At 45.4% G+C, this 9,277-nt stretch overlaps 1 pseudogene; it reads left to right on the top strand.

Moving 5' to 3' along the window:
- The first annotated feature begins 3,874 nt into the window (after positions 1-3,874).
- On the top strand, positions 3,875-7,905 carry LOC139296466 (uncharacterized; annotated as a pseudogene).
- The last annotated feature ends 1,372 nt before the right edge of the window (positions 7,906-9,277 follow it).

The following is a 9,277-nucleotide window of genomic DNA, read 5'->3' as shown; positions in this document are numbered from 1 at the left end:
TCTTTCGCCTGTTACCGTCTCAAATAAAAGCACCGTGCGAATGGCCGCGGGCAGCGTTGGCCCCACAAGACACATCCTTACCCTAAAATATATACGCAATAAACCACGAACACTCTTGCTCTGGGCAAGAGTCCAAACAATTCTGAAATGCGCTTACACTGGTCTGTGACTCAGCTGGAGCTGGCTTCTGCTCCAGTACGTATTCTGTATCGATGTATGTGTGGTTTTTTTTCTTTGGCAGTTATAACCTGAACACTGAGCCACAAATACAACCCACTGCCCACTCTGTCCTGTTATTGACCAGCTAATCCACGGAAAACACATTGGAACAGGAGGTGTTCTGTCAAGAGGGTTAAGGTTATATATATATATATGTTCATTTATCCAACCGGTCGAAGCAGATGACCGCCCACCGACAGTCGGGTTTCTGCCTCTTAAAAGGAAGTTTTTCCCCTCGCCACTGTCGCCAAAGTGCTTGCTCATGGTGGGAACTGTTGGGTCTCTGCAACAACGTTATAAAGAGTCGGTCTAGACCTGCTCTATTTGTAAAGTGTCGTGACTTTTGTTGTGATTTGGCGCCATATAAATAAAATTGAATTTGAATTTTTCTGGCCACCTGATGGATATAAGCTCTGTTTTTTTTTTGTTTTGTTGCAGTATTTGGCGCTTTAGCTAAGAAACGCCCCCACTATGTCGCTAACTGTCTGCCGTTTGGTGTTGGGTCGGAGCGTTTGGTTAGCTGGAAATGAAGTTGGTGCGCGAGTGCTCAGAGAAAACAGTGAAGTTGAGGGTCGTAAAAAAAAAAAAAAAAAAAAATAACCCAATGAGCTGAAAGATGCTAAAATGCCCCGCCGAGCTGAAGGGGAACAGTAGAGTTTGGCGATTTCATCACCACCAGTTGCTTCTCTCACATCACACGCAGTCATTTGATCCATCGCAAGCATAAAGATGTTGATGTAGTGCAGCTGTCAGGTTTGCACAATTGCAGCTGAGTTGAGAATTATTATGATTTCATTAGTTGAGGAAAGACCCTATATTACACATTTTTCTTGCCTTTGTATTTACGTGAGTTGTTTTTTTTTTACATAAGCATATTGTGTGCGTAAGTTACAGAAGAAGTATCAAGGTGAAAGTCAAATCTGGTTTTGATGCCTTTTTTAAAAAGAGGCTCCAATTTGTAGCAGGGATCCTGTGGTTTGGCCCTCAGGAGCGTCCTGAGGGCCGCTGAGAGGCGGGTGCTGGTTATCATGACGAGGTGCCGATTACGGAGCGGGCTCTCTTTGGTGCGCTGCAGATTAGTCTGGGTCGACATTGGTGATAAGGAAAGAAGGAACTCCCCCCTGAAGTGTCCAAATTGTAGAATGCAATATTTTCTACCACAACTTGGAACCGCTAAAAAACCAAAAAGGCAGTGGTTGATAAGGCGGTTGCAATGTTTAAAGATTTTATGACTAAATTTGACTTTGTATTATAAGCAGAGCTGCGAGCATTACTCGATTATTCAAGCGAAATAAAATGAATGGCCGACTATTTTGATAATCGATAAATCGTTTTGTTTTTTTAGGCAAAAAATGTCAAGCGTTTGCTGGTTCCAGCCTCTTGAACGTGAGGATTTGCTGCTTCTCTTGGTCGTTTACGACGGTAAATGAAGAGCCTTTGGGTTTTGGGCTGTTGTTTGGACAAAAGAAGCTGTGACTCCTTTCACGTTCAGCTCATTTTACCTCTCACTTGGCAGATTTCGGTAAAATAACTAAGTGTGTGTGTGTGAGACTTCCAGGGACGCAGGAGGGCGATTAAAAAGTTGCGTTCTGACCTGTGACTTGCAGAGTGGACACAAAGCCTCTGACACACTTGCTTTTAACATGTGCATGAAGGGCATGACAGCTACCCCACATGAAGGGCACTCCATGCTCAATGATTAATGCTATGTGTCCGCGAGATGCAATGAAGCACATAAACAAACAACTCACAAAGATTTGAGGAGAAGCTAATGGTGCCACTCCTGCATTTTACATATCCCTTTTTTTTTTTTTTTTTTTACACCTTTCAGCTCACTGTTTTGCTTCTACGACCCGCAACTTCACCGCTTTGCTTTCACCGCTCTCGTCAACCTGGTTTTCCTCTGATATACCCACGATGTGCCAGCACCAAATGGCTGGCAGACAACCTGGTGAGCCAGATATTTTCTCCTGTTGGACGTACGTCCATCAGGTGGACTCCAAAAGAAATAATGCTGCTCCACGTCTGTTGGATATTTAAATAGGCTTGCTAGGTTTGCTAACGCATAATCCATGACAACCTTTAAAAGGTGATAACAATGGCCATTGTCACCGTGGTTATGTTTATGTTGTGCTATAGGCATTTGACTCGGGCCCACCACTTTGGCCCAGACTGAAATATCTCAAACACTATTGGATGGGCCGTGGCATTTTGTACAGGCACTCATGGTCCCCATAGGATGAATCCTAACGGCCGCATACTGCTTCCATCTGACTTTGAGCTCTGGTCGAGTTTCACAAGCGAGGGCACTTGGGGCTGAATAGCGGACGACGCCTCCGTTTAACAGAGTGCGGTTTCTCAGTCCGGAGACGACTTGACTCCGGAGCTACTCGAAAACCTGAGGAAAGCCGACAAAACACGCCTTCGTTTTGGGTCCAGTTTACTTTTCAGCCGACGGAGGAGTGTTTTGCCTGAGCATACAGAGGCATCTTAATACACTCTGATTCCCAGAACAAAGTTTAATCATGTCTTTTCAAAAAAATAAAGAAAAATAATTGACTCTGCATTCTCTACCACTATTTTCCATTACAGCTGAGAATATGGGAGCCCATTCACTATTTGTACTGCAATCACAGTCCCTGGCCCTGGTAAACAAATGATAAGGATCCTAAATTAGTCAGGCGTCCAGACACACACACACACACACACACACACACACAGTGAACGTATTCGAGATCTTTAATCAGCTGTCTCTCAGCGGGACTCCTGCTTTGCGGTTATTAAAGCCACCGAGATGCAGCGTCTCGGCTGAATTACACAGTGTATTACACTATCAAATATGAATTAAAGAAGAGAAAACAAATTGGAATTCATCCCAATTTGTAATGAACTCGTATTTGCTGAGATTCTTTCCGTCAGGGAAGAGGAGTCGCCGCCATTCACTATATATGACTGGGTCACTCACTGAAAACCACTTTAATGCCCGGGTAAGGAAATGACCTGCAGCACACGAAGGCACACGAATGATGATCAGGTGACCGAACCACCTCAAGTGGATCTTTCGAGGCGAAGGAGCAGTGCCAAAATCCGACCACTGGTCACTCATCTTACCTCGAAGCTGCAGACGGTCCCAATGGGTGAGAAGCTGGCTGTAGACGAGCAGACGGTCCCTGGTCCCCGGTCGTCTTGGCCGTCTCTGATGGCGTCCCGCACAATTTTGAGATCCACACAGGGAGAGTTGTGCAACCCCCTGAGCTGCCAGATGTAGGAGCAAGTGGCGACGTTGTCCTCCGCCTGGCCCAGCCAATACCCATGCAGCAGAACTACAAGGTGTTCTTTGACAACTGGTTCACGAGTGTCCCTCTCACACTTGCTCACTGTACTGGTACTGTTCGTAGCAACAGACAACCAGGTGTCAACTTGATGTGGGAGGCTGAGTTGAAGAGAACTGGACGTGGATCTTTTGAGCAGAAGACGGCCATGGTTGGAGAAACCACCTTGCGCGCTGTGAAGTGGTGTGATGACCGTTCAGTCAGTCTTCTCAGTAATTACACTGGAGCACACCCAGTCACCGTTGGTTGATAGGTGGGATGGCAAGCAAAAGAAAATCATCAAAGTCCCCTGTCCTGCTGTGGTGAGAGAGTACAATAGGAATATGGGTCGGGCGGATCTGCTGGACTCTCTCATCGCACTGTACCGCAACAAAATCAGGTGGAAGAAGTGGCACCACCGGCTGACGTTCCACTTTGTCGACGTGACCATCGTGACTGCCTGGCTGCTCTACAGGAGAGACTGCAGCAGCAAGCACTGGGATGAGGAAAGAGGAACAGATGAAGCTTTATACGTTCAAGTCGTACATATCGCAGAAAGCTTGCGCAAAAGTGGCAAGAATCTGGAGCGTGAGAGAGGTCGTCCCGGTTCAACAATTGCTGGGGAGTATGAAGACAAGAGGAGAAGAGGACCCACTACACCCAGTCCGGTCCCTGATGGGCGCCTGGACGCCACAGCCCACTGGATGGTCGTCATGGATGAAAAGAAAGGGAGAAGCGAGGTGCCAAGGATGCAAAGGTACACCTAAAGCCAAGGCTTCCTGAGGTTCCATACAGAATAATACAGACTGTGCTTTGTAAAAAAAAAAAAAAGAAGAGAAACACTGATTCAATCAGTACCCCACAGGAACACACATTCAGAAACACACACACACTGCAGCTAATCTCTAACCCACTGATTGATGAACCCTTTGTGGCTGATGTTTGTCGAAATGAAACTTCTTCTAATGTATTTATTGCTTGTTTGTTCCTCATTCCACTTATTATATAATATAGAAAACCTTGGCGTTTTAGTACCCTCGCAGCATTTTATGATTGATATATTATCAGGGACCCCCAAGCTCCCAAAAGCTAGGGTGAAAGATTTCTTTCCTCCTAAAATAAAAAATCATGCCATAGAGGGTTAAGGCCAATCCATGACCAGCACAGGGGTCCGACGGCAAAGCGCCGCTGAGGTTCAGATCAGCTCTCGGAGAGGAACTGAGCCATTCAAAGAGCCGTAATTCCCATCGCCGGTGTCCTCCCACATTTCCTGTCAGGGAACAAGCGGCGAAATGAGGAGACTTGACGAGTGAATACACACCAGGGGAGGAGTGACACCTCAATGTGTAATCGGCGCCGTCTCTTTAAACTGACTCTAATACTGACAGACAGGACTATACATGCTAGGGTACATGTGAAACACACACAGAACAGCAGATGCCATAGCACTGCACTTCAGTCAATAAGAACCATGACTAAAAGCAGAGAGCAGCTTGGCTTCCATGACACCAAACATCACATAATGTGTTCCTATACCTATGTAGCACTGTTGCATTATGAATTGGGGAGTGGCGGGGGGGCTAGTTGAGCACTACACAGCGTCAGCACTTGCAGATTTAGATGCTTAAGCCCTCCAAAGAGGAACACCACAGTTCCAAAGTCAACACTGAGGCATCAGGCTCAAAACAACCAGGGACTAAAACGCCATACAGAGGAAAGAGGCCCAACATTCGCAGCAGCAGTGCGGACATTTCTGTCTGAGTCCCGATTCTATTTCAAGTTGTCAGATTTGTTAAGAGTTAACAAAGAGAGTTAAGAGAAATTGCAACAATACTGAAGTAGGAACAAAAACTGTTGCAACATACTGCACATTCCAGCCACCAGCAGCTGCACTGAGAAGCCCTGCATTCAGTAAGAGGACCGTCCTTTCAACCAGCGCCGTGAACTGGACGCAAGCCGCTCGGAGACCTCAGATTTTTTTCCTCTCGCCGTCACGATACAAAATCAGGGTCAACCGGGCTTTCTCAGCATTTTCATACATGTCGCAGAGCACGATTGGATGTTAATGAGGCCACTTAATTGTGCCATGCAGTGCACCCGTGTGGAAGCATCTGCACCCGTTATGTTCCTCCACTCATTTATCCAGCTTTTTCCTTTAATTAGTCACCTGTCTGCAGCACATATATCAGAACCGGCTTTATTGGCTACGCATATGTACACATGCAAATGTACATACACAGAAACAGACACACACACAACTAAAAACAAGGACAGCGAGCTCGACAAGGTAAACAGAAACGTTAAAACACTACGTACAGACATAAAACATATTTAATATATATAATATCTGGTACAATATATATATATCATATCATATAACCTGTTTTTTTTTCCCCATCACAGCCTAAAGTCTTCATACTGTTTTAAAAGTATTTAAGGATTATGTGACACGAACCGCCACACTGAATCAGCCGCTCCTTCCTGTGCTTACCAAAGATTACAGACACGTCGGAAACAGAGTGAAAGTTCCACTGGTGTGTGTCACAGCGGCCTCGCTTGCCTGGGCGTCGCCTTCATAAACGTGCCTGCCTTAATGCCCTCAGCTGGTGAAAGGCAAAGGTAGGCGGGCCACATTTTTCACCTCTTTTGTCGCATGCGTCAGATCCTACAGAAAACAACTGGAAGGCTTGTAAATGTTTTAGCACCGCTTCCTGCGCCGCCTTGTCCAAAGCACGCTGTGTGACGCTGTCCTGCAGCACAGAGAGATCTTCTTTTGTTGTTTGGCAGCATCTCGTCTGCACAGTCCACGCAATACTGGCCCTTCTTCGCAAGCAACAACCAACTGTTTTTAGAGATGAGTCGATGATAATATACAGTAACAGTATATCTGGCTTTTTGGTTGTCTGGATGGCATTAAACCTGGATTTAATGAGTGATGCTGGTGGTGTTATCACCTGTTAGCATATGTGTTTGTGTCTCGTTGTATAACAGAAGTAAGTGCTTCTCTGCCTTGTCATTTATCATCATCATCCAACTTGATATTACAAATATAAATGGCAATGTCAGGTTAATGTATTGATAGTAAAGCAAGTCTTCGGTCAGTAGTCTTATTTGCCGTGTAAATAAAATTGCAGCAGTGGAAACGGATGCATTGTTTTAATGGGAAAACTCCCACTCCAAACACTTTTGGAAAGTGTCAGAAGGTCCCATGAACTATTATCGGTCTGCTGATGTGTTAAAAGACAGCTGTTAGCTCTAATTGTTGGTGGTTAAGTTCATAAAAAAAAAAACAAGACTAAACTTAAGTGTTTACAATATTTTCATACAGTGTAAAGTATTCATACCGCTTCACTTCTTCTTCACTTTATGTTACAGCCTTATTCCAAAATGGATTAAATTCTTTTTTTTCTCTCAAAATTACACAATACCCCACAATGACAAAGTGTTTTTTTTTTTTTTTTAGACAATTCATTAAAATTAAAACACTCAAATATCACATGTACATAAGTATTCACAGCCTTTGCTATGAAACTCAGAACTGAGCTCAGGTGCATCCTGTTTCCACTGATCATCCTAGAAATGTTGGTACAACTTGATTGGAGTCCACCTGTGGTAAATTCAGTTGATTGGACATGATTTGGAAAGGCACACACCTGTCGATATAAGGTCCCCGCAGTTGACAGTGCATGTCAGAGCACAAACCAAGCCATGAAGTCAAAGGAATTGTCTGTAGACCTCCGAGACAAGATTTTATTGAGGCCCTGATCTGGGGAAGGGTACAGAAACATTTCTGCAGCATTGAAGGTCCCAAAGAGCACAGGGGTCTCCATCATTTGGAAATGGAAGAAGTTTGGAACCACCAGGACTCTTCCTGGAGCCGGCCGCCCCGGCCAACATGAGCAATCGGGGGAGAGGGGCCTTGGTCAGGGAGGTGACCAAGAACCCGATGGTCCCTCTGACGGAGCTCCAGCGTTCCTCTGTGGAGATGGGAGAACCTTCCAGAAGGACAACCATCTCTGCAGCACTCTACCAATCAGGCCTGTATGGTAGAGTGGCCAGACGGAAGCCACTGCTCAGTACAAAGCACATGACAGCCCGCTTGGAGTTTGCCAATAGGCACCTAAAGGACTCTCAGACCATGAGAAACAAAATCTCTCTGGTCTGATGACACCAAGATTGAACTCTCTGGCCTGAACGCCAAGTGTCATGTCTGGAGGAAACCAGGCACCGCTCATCACCTGGCCAATACCATCCCTACAGTGAAGCATGGTGGTGGCAGCATCATGCTGGTGGGATGTTTTTCAGCGGCAGGAACTGGGAGACTAGTCAGGATAGAGGGAAAGATGAATGCAACAAAGTACAGAGAGATCCGTGATGAAAACCTCCTCCAGAGCGCTCTGGACCTCAGACCGGGGCGAAGGTTCACCTTCCAACAGGACAACGACCCTAAGCACACAGCCAAGATGACAAAGGAGTGACTTCGGTACAAGTCTCTGAATGTCCTTGAGTGGTCCAGCCAGAGCCCGGACTTGAACCCTGATTGAACATCTCTGGAAAGACCTGAAAATAGCTGTGCACCGACGCTCCCCATCCAACCTCCATTGAGCTTGAGAGGACGTGCAAAGAAGAATGGGAGAAACTCCCCAAATCCTGGTGTGCCAAGCTTGTAGCATCATACCCAAGAAGACTGGAGGCTGTAATCGCTGCCTAAGGTGCTTCAACAAAGTATTGAGTAAAGGGTGTGAATACTTATGTACATGCGATATTTGAGTGTTTTATTTTTAATAAACTCTGACTCTGTAATTTTACTCCGCTCTACGGAGCCTCTTAGCACCTTTCAGCTCCTTGTTTCGGCTGTAAGGCCCACGACTCTACTCTTAGGGGAGTAAATCACGAGTCACAGCGAGTTCAAGCATTGCACATAAGTTTAACGGCTCAGCAGCCTATTATTTACAACAGTGGTTACATTATGATGGATTACATAAATACATTATGGAGCTTTTGCGGCATGTTAATAATGTGCTGTTAACGTAAAGCAACGTACTGTATATTTTATACATAGCTGAGCTGACAACGGTGCTTTCAGTCACCGGTGAGGAGCTCCACTGCTAAAAGCTACTAATTTCAATTTCAGTGGGTGAAGATTCTGTGTTCAAGATTCATTCATACACGCACTGAACACCTCTAACAGCTCTTATCAAACTCATTTCCAGCAGCTTTTTTTTCCCCCAGCTCTTAAAAACCCACTGTACAACCCGCTGGAGACTCCGCTGGTTGCCTGGAAACCTCACGGCGACGGCAAGACTCCAGGAAGTCAGTACGCCTGTCTGAGAAACACACAACATCCCCCCATAAAAAAAAAAAAAAAAATGAAATGAAACAAATGAGTTACAACGCGCTTGTTTAATTAGCCCGGCTAGCTGCTGCCCCTCTTTCCAGTCTTCAAGCTAAGCTAAGCTAACTGGCTGTAGCTTCATATTCACCATACAGACATGAGTGCATCAATGTGAACATCTACCTCTCAGCAAGAAAGAATTTTTCCTGTTTAGTTGATCCCTTGAACGAACATACAATATGTTGAAGGGGGGGGGGGGGGGGATTTAATTGAATTGAATTATTTATCATTTAACTCAATTCTTCTCCTCTGGCCATACTGTTTGCTTGCCTTGCAGTCTGGGAAACTGCAGCACCTGCAGCCATACGACTGATTAGTGTCAATTAATCGTTCGATTGTTGTTGTTTTGTTT

The sequence above is a fragment of the Enoplosus armatus genome, chromosome 14 (assembly GCF_043641665.1).
Source record: "Enoplosus armatus isolate fEnoArm2 chromosome 14, fEnoArm2.hap1, whole genome shotgun sequence".
In the NCBI taxonomy this organism is placed as follows: Eukaryota; Metazoa; Chordata; class Actinopteri; order Centrarchiformes; family Enoplosidae; genus Enoplosus; species Enoplosus armatus.
Note: the sequence above shows the minus strand (reverse complement) of the source record. Positions and strands in the feature narration are given on the sequence as shown.